Genomic DNA, 16,226 nt, shown 5'->3' on the forward strand with positions numbered 1-16,226 from the left:
GGCAACTAAAATGTGACTCAGAGTGAATCATGTTAGAAGAAGCTGGAAAATGTACAGAATGTACACAACACATATAAAGACGTAAAGTCAATGTGGATTGGAAACCATTATGCATTTTCTTTCCACACTGTGACGTATTTCCGAGGGGAGGGTCTGTGAGGTAGCTTAGCGTTCTCGCTTAATGATAAATTGGAGTGGTGGGAGAGGGAGGTGAAGCGTTTTGTTAATTGTAGTTATTTTTCCCTGCCCCCTTGTGCACGGTGACATCATCAAACCTCAGAGGACATTTTAGAGGGGAGACAAAAATCACCTCTAGAATTATATTATATGATGAATTGTGCGTTTTATCATGTGTTGTATGCTTAAAGGTTCTTTGCATAGTGAAATCGTTCTTCAGATTGATAGAGAATGCATTATGTGTGGTTCTAAATAGAGCTATAGCACCAAAAAGGGTTCTTCTATTGTTTCAGTCCTGACATCATTATAATAGAAGAACCCTTTTTGGTGCAAACTTGAACTATTTTCAAAACGTTTCTATATAGAACCACATACAACACATTCTCCATCAATCTGAAGAATGCTTTAATGAAGCAGGGAACCCTTCAAGCATGCAAATGGTTCTTGTGTTCATGGTTCTATATAGAACCACTGTCTTTTTTAAGAGTGCGTGTCGGGTTTGTTCAGAATGCTGATGTATGACATGAACAAACTAAGTGAAAGGGTGGATTACAAGGCAGAAATAGCTGTGTTTGACTTGGCATTAAGGGGTTAATTGCAGTTAAGTGCTTTCGCCTGCATGAAAGAGTTCCTCAGGTCCGGTCCCTGCAGAGCACACATCCATGTTTCTCTGCTCTCACCCACTCACTTATCTCATTATCTCATTATCTAATTATCTAATTATGAAGCTCTTCATGAGTTCATTCATGTGTGCTGGAGTAGGAAAACACACTAACCTGCAGTTCACCGCTCAGCGTTATTAACAATAGCTGGGAAAAACAACCTGTTTCTATCAGGTACAGATCCATTATGAGTGCTTTAATTCTGCCGTTTCAGGGCTGATCACAGAGGCTGAGCTCGTGACGGAGTGATCTGGATTCAAACATGAGTAACTGTTAGAGGAGTAGAGGATGTGAAAACGAGCGATTAGCGTACACGAGAACGGGAAAATTTCCGTTTCTCCTTCATCCTGCCTTCTGTTTTCTGTAGTTTTCTCTCTCTCTTTCTTTGTTTTTGAGAGTCTCTCTGTCTTTCTCTCTCTCTTCCTCTTTCTCTCCATCTTTTTCTACTTTTTCTTCCTCTCTCTTTCTCTCTTCCTCTGTCTTTCTCTTTCTTTTTTTTACAGTCTCTCTGTTTTGTTCTCTCTCTTCCTCTTCCTCTCCATCTTTTCCCTCATTTTCTTCCTCTCTATCTGTCTGTCTCTGTCTCTCTCTCCTTCTCTCACTTTCTCTGTCTCTTTCTTTTCCCTCACATTCTCATCCACCCCCTCTCTCTCTTACATTCTCTCGCTTTTTCTCTCACTCTCTGTCTCTCTCTCTTGTCTGTCTCACAATGTATCTCTCTTTCTCTCTTCCACCTCTCTGTCTTTCTTGTCTCTTGCTCTTTAAGAGTCTTTCTTGCTGTCTCACTCTCTCACTCACTGTCTGTCTCTCTCTTACATTCTCTCTATCTGTCTTTGCTTTACTCTTTCTCACATTACCCCCTCTCCCCCCCTCTTCATCTTTCTCTCCCTCTTTCTTTTTGACAGTCTGTCTTTCTTTCTCTTCCTCTTTCCATCATTTCTCTTTTTCTTCCTGTCTCTCTGTCTGCCTCTGTGTCTCTCTCCCTCCTTCTTTCACTTTCTCTGTCTTTTTATCTCTCTCTCTCTTCTTCCTCACATACACATTTCCACGTTTCTCTCTTATCTGTCTCACAGTATATCTGTCTCTTTCTCTCCTCCAACTCTGTCTCTCTCCACATTCGCTCTTTAATTGTGTCTCTCTCTCTCTCTCTCTCTCTCTCTCTCTCTCTCTATCTCTCCCTCCCTCTTCCTCTCTCTCCCTCTCTCTCTCTCTCTCTCTCTCTCTAATGAAAGTCAAAGTCACAAATTTTCACATATGAGGTGTGTAAAACCATATGATCCCAAGTACCTCACATCTTGTGAATGATGTGTGATCAGATGTGATGTCAGGCCCAGAAATGGCATTTTTCACATGATCACTTTTTCAAATGTGATCACTTCTTTATGTGATCACCTTTTTTTGATGTGATTACACCTTTTGCGTGTATTTTTCATTTTATTACACATTTTCCATAATTGATCACACTTTTTTCAAATGTGATCATACTGTTACGTCCCTAGGATGTAGGATTTGTTTTCCTTCCTTATTTATTGCTTGTTCTTTCTTTCTTCACACATTTTTCATAATTGATCACACTTTTTTTATGTGTTATCAGATGTTTTCTGTCACAGTTCCCTCCATTCCTGCTGTCTCTGCCTCCCAGCCTCTGGACTCCATTACCCAGATCCCCACTCCCGATCACATGACCACCAACCTCCCTCACATGATTCTCTAATGCTCTGCCTCACCTGACTACTGATCACTCTCACCTGTTCCTTATTATGATACCTGTTAGTTTAGTATATAAGCCTGGGCTTTAGCTCGCCTTTGTTATCAGAGTCTTACTGAGCCTTGACCGTTTCGTCTACGAATCTTACTTTGTTTTCTTTGACCTTGCCTTTTCGTCTTGCCCTTTCGTCTGGCTTTGATTACGGATACTCCCTTAGTTAACAAACCCTTTTTAAGTGTGGTCTGCAAGTGTCTGAATTCTGTCCGATCCTGACATTTTCACCGATCATCATGTGATCATGTACAAAAAAAAACAAAACAAATCAAATTATCACATGAAAAAAACATGCAACTTCATGTTTAAAAACATGATCACAGGCTGTTTCAGGACATGACATCAACTCTGATCACACATCACCCACATGACATGACGTGTTTGTTGTCGTGATTTTTGCACTTCACATGTGAAAAATATGTGGCATCTGTAAGACAGTAAACGTACATTTTTTCAGAAGCGATAACACTTTTTATGACACGATCAGCCATTTTTCACTCCTATTAACATGTTCTCTTTTCACATGATAACATATTCTTCCACATGGGGTCCATGAAAAGGAGCATGTGAAGCATCTCTCTCTCTCTCTCTCTCTCTCTCTCTCACTCTGTCTCTCTCTCTCTCTTTCTCTCCTTATATTCCTCTCTCTCTTTTTCTTTCTCAGTATTCATCTTTTTCTCTCTCACTTCCTTGACCCCTTTCTGGACCAGCATCTAGGTCAGGCAGCCTCCTCCTCTCCACAGGCTGTCTGTCCAAGTTTTTCTATTAAAGGAAACCATGGGAGTAGCAGCTCTCCCCTGTAATGCTGGAGGGATGAGCAGCAGCGTGTGAATTTATGCTGTGTAATAAAACATTACAGCACACTCCTCATTCCCTACCTGCACTCGCCTCTTTATAGCTCTGTCTTTACTGCTTTCCATGTTTTTGGCTGCAGCTTCGGGGGCTTGAAGTAGCTTGAAGTAGCTCAACTTACGAGTGCTGATCTGCAGTCAAGTCCAGGTGTGGGTAAAAAAGTGTTCAAAAGGATGGATGGATGGATGGATGGATAGATAGATAGATAGATAGATAGATAGATAGGTGTGTTTAACACATAGTCACTTTTGATTGGTTAGCTGCAGCCCAACACTTGTTTAAACGATAATATTTTGGTCATAGAAGTAAAGGCCAGGAAGATGTGGAACCATAACCTAAAACCACTCTGTAATAGATAGGATAGTCAAGTCCAATACAAAAGTATGTAAAAGGATAGAAGACCTGAGGTGTTTCAGAAGGGCATTTTGTCGGGGCGCTTCTGGGTTCATATCAGGATTTTTTTTCAGTATATGAAAACACCATTATAGACAAAGTTATTGTAACTGTGGTGATCTGTACGCAGGCAGATCTGATTATATGTCAAATTATTATACAAATGTAATGAATTAATATTATTATTATTATTATTATTATTATTATTATTATTATTATCCAGAAACAGAAAGCTATACGTTCCATGCAAACAACCCACAACAGAAGGCTTTTTCCTTTTTTTGTGTTTTTTAATTTTTAATTGTTTTTTATTTTCCCCTTTTTTCTCCCCAGTTTTAGTCGTATCCAATTCCACGCACTAGTTCGGAGTCCAATCACCCCAATCACAAAATACCACCAGCGCTAGGAGGACGAAGTCTAGCACAGGCTTCCTCCAAGACCTGTAAAATACCACCGCATCTTTTTGAACTGCAGCTAACGCAACGTCATCGGACAGCCGAACACGCTTGCAGGAAAGCGCCAACCACCAGTTCTGTTACGTCAGATAACAGATGCTTGCACTGACTAGCATCACGCTGGGTGATGCAGAAGAAATTGTGCTCTCTTGGACTCCTGGCTACGGATGTTTTTTATTAATTTTTAAAGTTTCATTTTCTGTCATGGGTCAGAATTTACATGGCATAAGACATCAAATTGTGAAGAGGATTAATTTAACCAGGAAAGACTAACATTACAGTCACCACGACAAAGCTCAGTTAGCTTCTCCTGCAGCTTCTTATTCTTATTTTGTATTCCACCTTAAATGGCAGTTACGTGCTGCCATCTGTGCAGGTGCCAGAATGTAACTGCTGCACTATCTGAGGTGGAAAGGAAATGCAAATAAGTACCTGGTGAAGACGATTCAGCCATGTGTAACTGCAGTGGTGCGTGTTTAACTAACGCAACTAGGAAGTCAGATTGCTAGCCAGGAAAGCTGTGGTCAAACTGCCATATGATGTAAACTGAAAGTGGCAGGCAAAAAGGTTTGGTCAGTGCCAACAGCATCAGGCTGCTGTTTAACAGATATTTTATCAAATGAAGGACACAACCAAACTGTGCCTGCCCTCTAGGGACAGTTCTAAGTTTTACACAGGTTTTGCTCAGCGGCATCTCAAGCTATCAAAAAAGGACATTATTAATTTTGAGACAAAAGAGGCAAGAGCTCGAGATCCTGCTGTATACCCGGCAATGTGTTAACACAGCATTAGATTTTCAAGTTGCATTTTGATTTCAAGTTGGCTGTAAACAATATGATGGGATTAAGAATGTATGTGTGTACATTGTCACTGCGAAACTAACACACTCAAGAAAACAAACAAGCATACATTACATGAGCTACTGTACGGAGCTCCCAGAATGCCCAAAGTAACGTCAAATAGAACAGGACTAAGACTTATCGTAGATCAGAGTTCTTCATTAGTACAGTTAGATAAATACAACCCACTGTCTGTGTCCACTCCAGACTGCGGTAATGAGTGTTTTGATGGCCTCCAGGCTAGTAGAGAAGATTTGCTGAGGGATTTTACATAACAAACTCTACTTCACAGCGCACTGCTTCTGCTTTGTAACATTAACTTACTGCATGAACAGAACACAGGAGAGAGCAAAGGAAAGTAAGATAAGGAGCATCATCGTTATACAAATCTCGATCTGTTTTCTGTCTTATCTGTGAGCCTGAGGCCATCTGCCTATCTCCCAGTTTTCCATAATTTGGAGCTTTTCCAGCTCTGAATGCGATTAGGAGCCGGACTGATGGAAATTGGTCCAGGGAGCTCAATGCACCCTGAAGGGCTACTGAACAACAGAGGAGAAAGAAAGAAGGGGGTGGGGGGGAGTGAGAAGGAGGGAGGAAGGATGAGAGAGTCAATACAATGTTAAATAGACTGAGTACAACAGAAGACAAGATAATATACAGTACAACTCTGGATTTAGAGATGTTGAGCTTTGGTGAGCATGTGTGAGTTATAGAGGTGACCAGGAGAGCATATCACAGTCTGAGTACTTCAAAGGAAAGAAGATCTTGAAATGATAGTTTGGCCAAAAATCATATTTAGACAGTTTCCCCCTGTGTGCCACAAAAGTAGTTGATCAGCCAAGACATGCCTGGTGCATCAAATGTGCTTCTTTATATCTATATAGAGATATAATGCTAATGTTGCTAACAGGTAGTGTAAGCTTATAGGTACCGATTAGCACTGTGTGAACCAGTGGCATAGCCAGTACTATACTTCAAGCAGGGCCTTGTTATATGTTGAGGGACTGGCTAGCAAGTACCATGTGCTTAGATCACATAGCGTGGGTAGCGTGGCCGAGCGGTCTAAGGCGCTGGATTAAGGCTCCAGTCTCTTTGGGGGCGTGGGTTCGAATCCAACCGCTGCCATCACGTAGGGGGCAGTTGTGGGCTGGAGGTTAGGGAACCAGCCTTGTGACCGGAAGGTCGTCGGTTTGATCCTCTCAGCTGACAGTACGTGACTGAAGTGCCCTTGAGCAAGGCACCTAACCCCCAACTGCTCCCTGGGTGCCGTGGATAGGGCTGCCCACCGCTCCGGGCAAGTGTGCTCACTGCCCCCTAGTGTGTATGTGGTGTTTCACGGTTAAATGCGGAGGTCTTATTCCGATGTGTTCAGACACAGTTGGCTAAAAAGGTTCATTTCATTCATTTTCATATACCTACCAAATTGCGATACCAATTGATAGCATACTATTGTGGGTATTGGCTTAACCACAGGCCTACACTTACTTGCTAGCTACCTTTGCTTGCTAGCCAGGTAAGTAAAATCATATGGCTTGAATTAGTACAAGTCAGCTAGGTTCCCACAATCTGGAGAAACATTTACTGTTGTAATAAAACATATTTCCAGGCCTCAGTCACTCAAATATCTGCAGGCTTGGCTTCCAAGTGAGAAGGCCCAGGTCACTCAGGGCACGCAGACCCCCTGTAACTACATATCTGCGTGCCTAACTCCTCATGCACTTGCCTCAAACTGCACTGGTTTGTTAAGTTGTCTCAAATAGACTAACTTGTGTGGTTTCTGACACTGTATGACACTATAAAATTTAAAAGAAGTCTGAGCAAATTTCAGACTTCTTTTTAGATTGTATCAGGTTGTACTGTACCGTTGCTACTGGTTGGCGCTGCCTCTGAGAAGCTCAGGAGATGTGGCCATGCGAGCGGCCGTGTGTGGAGGCTCACGGTAAAAAGTCCCTTAAGTCCCTTCCTAAAAAGGGACTTCAGTGTTGTTTAAGGGTCATTGTTTGTTACTGTGTCTGGAAGTGTGGCTGTTTTGTGGCTACTGGTGAACTTCCCCCATGGATTTGGTGCTTTGCATGTGCATTTCTGCCCTGGCATTTAATAAAGAGAACTTCTTGTGGTGGAATCATGGCCTCCTCTGTGTCTTACACCGACACGACAACATACAGATCATTTCAGTGAAAGATGATTGTTTTGCTCATAGTTGTGAGTAGATATGTTATGCTATCCTTTGCTATTCTGAAACACAAGTGACTGAACTTGAGCTTGTTGCCAAGAAGGACTTGGCTGATAAGGCAGAGATACTGTGGCTGTATCACTAACTAGGTGAACTTCTCTAACTGATGTCAGCTCTGCCCAGAAAACTTTTCCAAAAAAGTTGTGATGCTGTGCAAAATGTAAATAAAAAGCAGATTTTGTGATTTGCACATTCATTGCTTTCTGTTTTTATTTACCTTTTGCACAGTGTTCCAACTTTTTTGGAAACGGGGTTGTTCTTTAGCTCATTGGCTCATCTAATGAGGCAGCCTCAGAAACTCAGCTAACACAAAAAACTTACCAATTTCCTTCTGTGGGCTTTGAATAATAAAACCTGTTTTCGGCTGTGTTCCTCTGTGGGCTGCTATATTTTTGTGCAATAAGTGAGGTCATCTGAAAAGAAAAGCCTACAGCCCTACATTCATTTCAGCCAAAGTTTCGGTCCATTTGGTCTTGGGTCAAGTCTGTTTGTTGACCCCTGGTATAATTGTTTTCTTGTTGCTATTTTACTGTATGCTGAGACTAGTGCACGTTTCCAGAATTAGGAGAAATGTTAGAAAATTTGTTCTGCCCAGAGAAAGTCCATCAGCTCTCCTGTGGACTGACTCCTAATCTCCACCCTAACACTGTGAGTACAAGTGCTGGACATTGTGTTTACTTTCTCTCTCTCTCCAACTCTCCAGCATAGTTTCAGCCTATTGCTGCTGTCTTACAGCACAGGCTGTAAAAAAGAGCTTTGGGCTTTGCATGCTGAAGTTCTCCCAGCTCTACCACATATGACTTTAGCAGGGCTCGATAATGAGCTGATGAAGTTGCATTACAGCAAGGATTAAATGTTTTAATGTCAAATCAAATTCACACAATTTTACCTTGTGAATGTAGTCGGTCAGCCAAGACGTGTTTGTGTGTGTCTTTAGTTTTACACCAGAAGGCAAAACTGAGAATTCCTACTGAAGATGTTTGGAATGTGTCAGTCATCTCAGGTCATATAAACGTCCCTGCTAGAAACAAACAGCATAGACCAGCATAGCTGGTCACTAGCAAAACCAGCGTATGTTGTGTTTTGTGTGATGCAAGTATCAGACATATGTATTAGACATAGACAGACACTATATCATTGCAAGGACAAAATGATAAAATTTCACGATAAACAGAATTTTGGACAGAAATTGTCCAAAATTACTTGGAAAAAATATTTATCCATTTACTTCCATTAAAAGTTAAGAGCATTATTTCTTGTCCTGTAAATGTTGCCTTTTTGAAGGTACAAGGTTTTGTTCCGAAAGCGGCCATATATGTAATCCATATATTATTCATATGTGCTCACCAACCTATCAGACACACATATATGGTCTGTATGTTATGCATATATGTCCAATATTTGATACTTATGCATATGTATATAACATATGTGTACATATATTGTGAAATACATGCCTAATCCTATGATACATGTAAATACATGGCCATATAAAACAGATTTACATATGGAATCTGTTAAGGTAGCCTAAAGCCTTGTTTATATAAAATGTCTTGCTTTGTTTGATGTTTTTATTAACAATTTATCACTGACTAATAACTGTCAGTTATTGATCAAAAGAATTTTTGTTCCTATCGCTCACAATACTCAGTTTCATGTAGGCATCTATGTTTCTTTCCACTTTGTAGCCACATGCAGAAGTCAATGAACTTCCCACTTCTGAGTTCAATGTAGCCTTATAATTCAGTTAGTAACATTGTGCAAACTGCATGTCTGAATCAGCATAAAATTGCCGCAAGCCTTGCAGAGTTTAAAGTAATCTCAGGTTGACTTCTGACACTGCATAAGTTGGAATAGGATCAACAAAAGTACGTAGAATAGTTAAAACAGTAGCCTGAATTTTACCTGTACTTCTGTCCATTTTTTAGAGATATGATTGTATCATACAGTGTCAGAAACACAAACAAGTCTATTAGAGATGGCTTTACAACCTGACACAGTTAAGCTATGCTAATTGATATGCATATGATTCCTTTACCTATTAGCTACTTTAGCGTCATAACTACAAAACTACAGCGTCATAGTACAAAACTAAAGAAACTTCAGACACCAAACATGTCTCGGCTGACAGACTGCACACATGGGAAAGGGGGAAACTGTGTAAATGTGATTTTTTTAAATGAAACTATCGCTTTAGACTGTGCAGTGCAGAGCTCTCGCAGGAGAGGGGCGGAGAGAAGCTCTCTGCTAGTTTATACAGAGACACGTTGCTGTGTTTTAATGTGATTTTCATGCAGTCGTAGTTGGAACGTTCTCAGTAACGGAGTGTGCAGGAAGGGCTTGTGTCTGACGGCACCTCTCACACTCGGAACGTCACCGTGATGAAGACAAATACGGCTTTAATCTCAACCATCTGCGGATTCTCTCCAGCAAAACTGCTGCACATGAAGTGAATGTCTAAATGCAGTCTGGTTGTCTCTCTCTCTCTCTCTCTCTCTCTCTCTCTCTCTCTCTGCATCACTCTTTATCCCTCCTCTTTTCTCTTTCTTTCTTTCTTTCTTTCTTACTTACTTTCTTTCTCAATCACTCTTTTCCCTCCCTTACTATCTCCCTCCCTCTCTCTCTTTACTTTCTCACCCTTCCCTTACTTTCCCTCTTTCTTTGCTCTCTTTTCTCTTCTCTCTCTCCCTTTCTGTGCTTTCTTTATCCCCCCGCTTTCTATTTCTCTCTCTCTTGCTCTCTCTCTCTCTCTTCCTCTCTGACTTGATGGTTCCTCTCTCTCTGCATCACTTTTACCCCATCTTTCTTTCTTTCTTTCTTTCTTTGTTTCTTTCTTTCTCAATCATTCTCTCTTTTCTCTCTCTTTCCCTTACTATCTCCCTCCCCCTCTCTTTACTGTCTCACCTTTTCCCTTACGTTCTCTCTTTCTTTGCTCTCTTTTCTCTTCTCTCTCTCCTTCTCTGTGCTTTCTTTCTCCCCCTCTGTCTCTCTTCTCTCTCTCTCTCTCTCTCTCTCTCTCTTTCTCTCTCTCCCTCCCTCTTGATGGTTCCTGTCTCTCTGATTCTCTCTTTATCCCACTTTCTTTCTTTCTTTCTTTCTTTCTTTCTCTTTCTTTTTCTGTATTACTCTCTTTTCTCTCTTTTTCTCTTACTGTCTCCCTCCCCCTTTCTCTCTATACTGTCTCACCCCTTTTCTTACTGTCTTTTACTTTGCTCTATTCTCTTCTCTCTCTCCTTCTCTGTGCCCTCCGTAGCTCTCTTTATCCCCCTTTACTTTTTCCAATACTGTGGCTTTTCTTTCTTTCTTTCTTTCTTTCTTTCTTTCTTTCTTTCTCCACCACTCCCTCTTTTCCTCTTTTTCTCTTACTTTATCACCCACTCTCTCTCTCTTTACTGTCTCACCCTTTCTCTTACTGTTTCTCTTTCTTTGCTCTCTCTTTTCTGTCCTTTCTCTCCCTCTCTCTTTGTTCCCTCTTCTCTCTCTCTGTCTGTCCTCCACACGTACATCTTTCAGTCATGTATCTGCTGTTCAGTTCTCTGCTGTCTTGTTTGTCTGTATAAAGTGCTGAGTGAGCTTCACTTGTCTGAGCAACGTGTCCAACAGCGGAGGCTAAAGCTAACACTAACATTACATAAGCATCTTAAACACTACCTTATGAACAGACACCAACAGAACCATCCAGCTTTTTTCTCAGAACACTGTCGACTTAATGAGCGCAGGATCTGGCCACCCAATCTGGAGACGTGTTACAATTTGCTACAGATCAAACATGCAGAGAAGCTGCTACTCTCTCACAACTGCAGTTTCTCCCACACACTAAATGACAAAGCACTATTATTAATAGCATAAATAAATAAATAAATAAATAGGCTACAGTAACAGCATTTAGGCTACTTCACACTGTGAGCTTTAGCTACTTTTTTATATTTAACAGTAAGCGATTTGTACACTCTTGGTCCTAAACTGCTACTGTTGTGCTGCTCCACATGTCACTGCATTCTCAGAAATAAAGGTACTAAACTGTCACTGGGGCAGTACCCCTTATGTCACTGGGGTGGTACTCCCAAGGCTACATCTCAGTACCTTTAGTCAGGGAACATAATTGTACCATAATCCATTGAAATCATATTTTCTAAGTTGTATTGACTCCACACACCCCGTCTCGTCTCCAGGCTTTTTATTTTATTGCTCTGTTTTAAAACATTAGGTTATGAAAAGGTACAAATCCAGACTTTTCACCTGGAAAACTATATGTAAGGTACACAATTAGACCTTAAAACCACTGTTGTACCTTTGAGGGCACATTTACATTGTCTGTACCTTGACAAATGAAAATGAACCTGCACAGAACCTCTATTTCAACAGTGTGGGGTGGAATCTTTAAGAATACGCCTTCAGTACCTATATTTCTATTTGAAAATGTTAATTATAACCCAGTCCAAATAAGCACTACTGCCCTCGGAAAGTGAATGTGCTGTACCTTTAAAACATATGTAAGGTACAGAACTGGACCTTAATGACTATGTTGAACATTTTAGGGTCCAGTGACATTGTTTGATACCTTTCTGTAGGCTGTTATGATATATAAAACCCACAGCAGGAACTACCAAACTGGTCCAAGCACAAAGTTGACCTACAAGTTTCTGACCAGAAACAGCATATTTATTGTTTCTTTAAGCAGGTATGGCAGGTAATGTGGTGTTACCATGTAATCAGGGGTGGAAAAGGCCAGGTTCTGCTGAGGGAACTCTAGGTTTCTGGTGCATTTAGCACTGAAATACACCTTAAAATTGCCTTTCCATTTATAAATGTTTCTAATCAACCAATAAATGCACAAATCTTGGGCGTCTACTGCATTAAAAACAGATTATTTCAAGAGCTGAAAGAAGTTTAACTTTAGCTTACATCAGGGGTCTCAGACAGCAGTTTTGGCTGATTGTTGAAAATAAATCTAGGTCTATGTCTTATAGTCATTAATTCTTTGATAAAACACCAGAGATTCCCCCATACAAAAGCAGTTTATTTGCTAAGTTAAACCTATTTAACACTATTTATCTTTAATACAGACGAGACCATTTCTATAGAGAGTGATAACAGATTGGAAAATGGAAAAAAAATCTGGCTGTAATGTTTAAAAAACCTAAGCTAAGATTTATATACTTTTTCTAAAAATTAAACTGACACCATTGTAAAAAAAACAGCCCCTAAAAGTTAATGACACTTTTGTTGAAACTATTGTTAAAGCAGCAGTATGTAATATTTTTGTTAAAACTGAAAGAAGTAGCATTACTGAGTACGGACAAAAAAGAACACACTAAAATACACAAGAAGTGTGACATAATACGTGATATAATCATACATAAATAGTCTTTATGTATTAACATTGCACACACAGGCTCAAAAAGAAGGTCCGGCTTGATGTTTAGGTCTCAAATGCAAAATCAGCTTTATCCTGCTAAAGATATGATGACAATAGTAGATAATTCACATACATCCTTGGAAGCCACGTCCTTCAAGTTTTGACTGAATTCTCTTCGATTTCTCTTTCAATGCACTCACAAAAGTCAGATTCATCCACTTGTGGGGGTCCGAAGCACAACCTATGTTACAAAATGTTCTTCCATGTGTTGCGTGCAATTACACATTCCCACCAGAGAGGTCTCCAAATCCCCAAATCTTACATAGTGTTGCTTAGTTTTGCGACATAATATGCAGGAATCCAAGCAAGTATTCCAGCAAGGCAGAGACTATAAAGCAAAATGTCAAATGTCAGAAATACCAAACTACCTCTTTCATTCTGTAATTGATCTGGTCAAAATTAGCATTAGCAGGCTATTATCATTATGCTCTATTCCAGTCTAGCCTTAATTAACATGCTGAATTATAGTAGACATTTTAAACTGAGCTCACTGACTTACATTTTCAGCAATACACACACAATTCATCAAATAATGTTAATTACAGTTGGATGGAGTTGGATAGATATCCAAACAAATGGCACCATGGTTCGAAGAAATTAGAGAGTGAAATATAACTTTTATTACTGATTGTAGAGTTTCTTTCTTGCCTTTATGTTCCAAACACACAACATTCTGACAGTCACTTCCATGGAGACTGGGTGGGTGGACGCTGCGGCAGCATTGTGATTTTCCATTGGCTGAATGGTCTGTAGGCTGAATTTGAGGAGACGTTACCCTTCATGTATGGTTTTGATATAAAAATAGGTCCCTATTGTCACTTTTATAATTTTGATAATAGTATCGTCAATTCACAATGGTTAGGGGTCCACAATCGGACAATGGTATGTTGCCCACAATCTCAAACCCTAAAAATGGCCAGATTTGGCAGTAAATTCTCCAAATTGGCAAAAACGCTGCTTCTAAGCCCGTGGGCTGTTCCAGTCCAATTGTGATTGGTGCTCAGGGATCAGCGCTTGGCTACTCCTATCTGTTTTCAGCTCTCCCGTTCCCTCTTTCTGTCGCCTTTCAGCTCGCCAGGCTGATTTATGGGTTAAAGCAAAAGCAGCACTGGCCCTGTGAGAAAGTTAATGAGCCACCAGCGCGTAGGAGGACAAGCATGATTATAGCAGGAACACAGCTGTGGGCTGTGAGTCTGTGCTTGTGTGTGTGTGTGTGAGTGCTTGTGTGCACACCTGTGGTGGAGTGTGTATGTGGCTATGAGTGAGTGTGTGTGTGTGTGTATGTGTGTGTCAGTGTGAGTCAGAGGGCTGCAGTAGATGTTTATGGTCTGTCTGTGACTATAGACGCTGCAGTTAAAGAGGACTCTGTGGTAAATGAGTTGTGCTAAATGAGGGTGCTGTGGGTTACGGAGATGAGCTCTGGAGCCCTGTGGATTCAAATACCAATACATACTCTCACAAACCAATTTATGCAATTAGCTTAAATGCTTCAGCAAAGTGCTCTTTTTTTTGTTGCAAGAATCAGTTATGAAAGAAAGAACCCTCATAGTAACACTGCAGGCATCATGTATGTGGTCTGTTCATAGAATGAAAGGAGACTTCCACCAAAGTTTCAAAATGTATGCTTAATTAATTCATTCAGATGTTAGTCATTCAGAGTGGATTGATGTGAAAATGATCCATTCTAGAGAAATTCTACTTCTTCTTCTTCTTCATATTATCATTATTATTATTATAAAGTGACGTCAAGTTGTTTCTGATTCCTGATGACCATATGGGTAGTGTTTCTCCAGAAAGTCCTGTCTTCTGGGCCTTCAGGCTTCTGAATGGCTGGTTCATGATTCCTCTGACTGCATCCCTCCATCTTGCTCCTGGTCGTTTTCTTCCTCTTTTACCTTCAGCACTTCCAAGTATAACTGTTTTTTTCCCCAATGAATCAATTCTTCTCAGAATATGTCCAAAATAAGACCTTCAGTTTGGTTATCTGGGTATTGAGTGAGAGGTGAGGCTTGATTTGCTGAAGAATCCATTTGTTTGTTTCTTTTGTCATCTAAGGAACTCTCAAAGTTACCAAGTCGGAATTTACCCTTTTCGCACTTCTGTGTTCGACGCAGTGGAAGTTGTCAAAGTAGGGAAAACATTACAGCAGTGGCAGCGTTTACAAATGAAAATGAAGAAGACTCACACATTTTTACAAACAGTTTGTCATTTTCAGAGATTATCAAACTTGACAAGGTCTACATTAAAAGTAGCCTGCTGACACTGCTTCAGCACTGGATGGGTGAGTGGCAGGGCCATAGCTAGACAATACTAACGTCAGAGGTTAGCCTATGGACCATCTTACATGATTACATGGTTACATAGCCAGAGCTCCTCCGTATTGGGAGAAAAAAGCTGTTTGTCAGTTAAAACTAAAAAAATACTTTTGTCTGAAAAGAATGAACTGCATGTGTAACTACCTGGTGATTCAAACATAAATGTATCTGTATCTGCTGGTACCCTATAATCAGAAAACTAATATGTATTTTGTCCTCTCTCTCTGGTCCTTTGCACCAGCTCTCACCTCCTCTGCTGTTTCTGTTTCTTGTATGGTCAGTTCTTGTCCTTTCTCTCCTTCTTGCTGAAACACTACTTAAACTGGAAATGCATGTATAATAACCACCTGGCCATGGACAAACACATCTATGTGAACTAGTACCCCATCTGATCAGAACTCAAATGACCATTTAAAATATATAGTGCAATGGAAATAGCTGATGATCCAGTAGTGTGCTAACATGAAATTCTTCCCCATATTAACCCTTTTCATTCTGCTGTTTTCATGTTGCCTCTTTCTGGCACTTCTCGGCAAAAAGTGTCTAGTGCCTGTATTAAAAAAATGATTAAGGAAGGAAAGCATACAGTAGTAAAATTAGACTTAACTAGCCTGGCTTACTAATGGCAAAACAAGATGAAGTTGGCTTCTTTTTGTCAGCTTCTTATTCAAATTTTCCGTTCCACCTTAAATGGTGCAGTAGTTACATTCAGATGCCTGCATTCTGCTGTGCTATTTAAGGTGGAATGGAAAATTTGAATAAGAAGCTGGCAAATATGAAGCCAACTTAAGCCCTGACAAGTTAACTAGCTAATATCTGCACCAACAATGGCCAACAATGAATGAGCTTACATGACAACTGTGCATGAACTTTTTCTAGCATACATAAATGTAACAATAGCCAGCCTAACACTCAACCCAAACAAGCTATCCTTAGCTAAAGCTTCAGCACAGTTTGATGGGTTACAGTTAAATTAATGTTAGTCTCCACCATCAACTTGTCTAAGATGTTGTTCATCTGTGCAACATCACAAAAGAAAAACACCTCAGTCTTATTTTTCTTATTTCTTTTCAAAGCTGAATTGCAGCAATGCGCTCTGACTACTGTTTGTCTCCCTCC

At 40.3% G+C, this 16,226-nt stretch overlaps 1 protein-coding gene and 1 non-coding gene across 2 annotated transcripts in view; both read left to right on the forward strand.

Moving 5' to 3' along the window:
• The window catches only part of kcnd1 (potassium voltage-gated channel, Shal-related subfamily, member 1), a 129,940-nt gene that overhangs the window by 80,583 nt on the left and 33,131 nt on the right, over positions 1-16,226 (forward strand). The gene's annotated exons all lie outside the window — the stretch shown is intronic.
• On the forward strand, positions 6,184-6,265 carry trnal-aag. The gene has a single exon. It is a non-coding gene; the product is annotated as a tRNA-Leu (tRNA).

Source organism: Colossoma macropomum, unplaced genomic scaffold, assembly GCF_904425465.1.
Source record: "Colossoma macropomum unplaced genomic scaffold, Colossoma_macropomum, whole genome shotgun sequence".
NCBI lineage: Eukaryota > Metazoa > Chordata > Actinopteri > Characiformes > Serrasalmidae > Colossoma > Colossoma macropomum.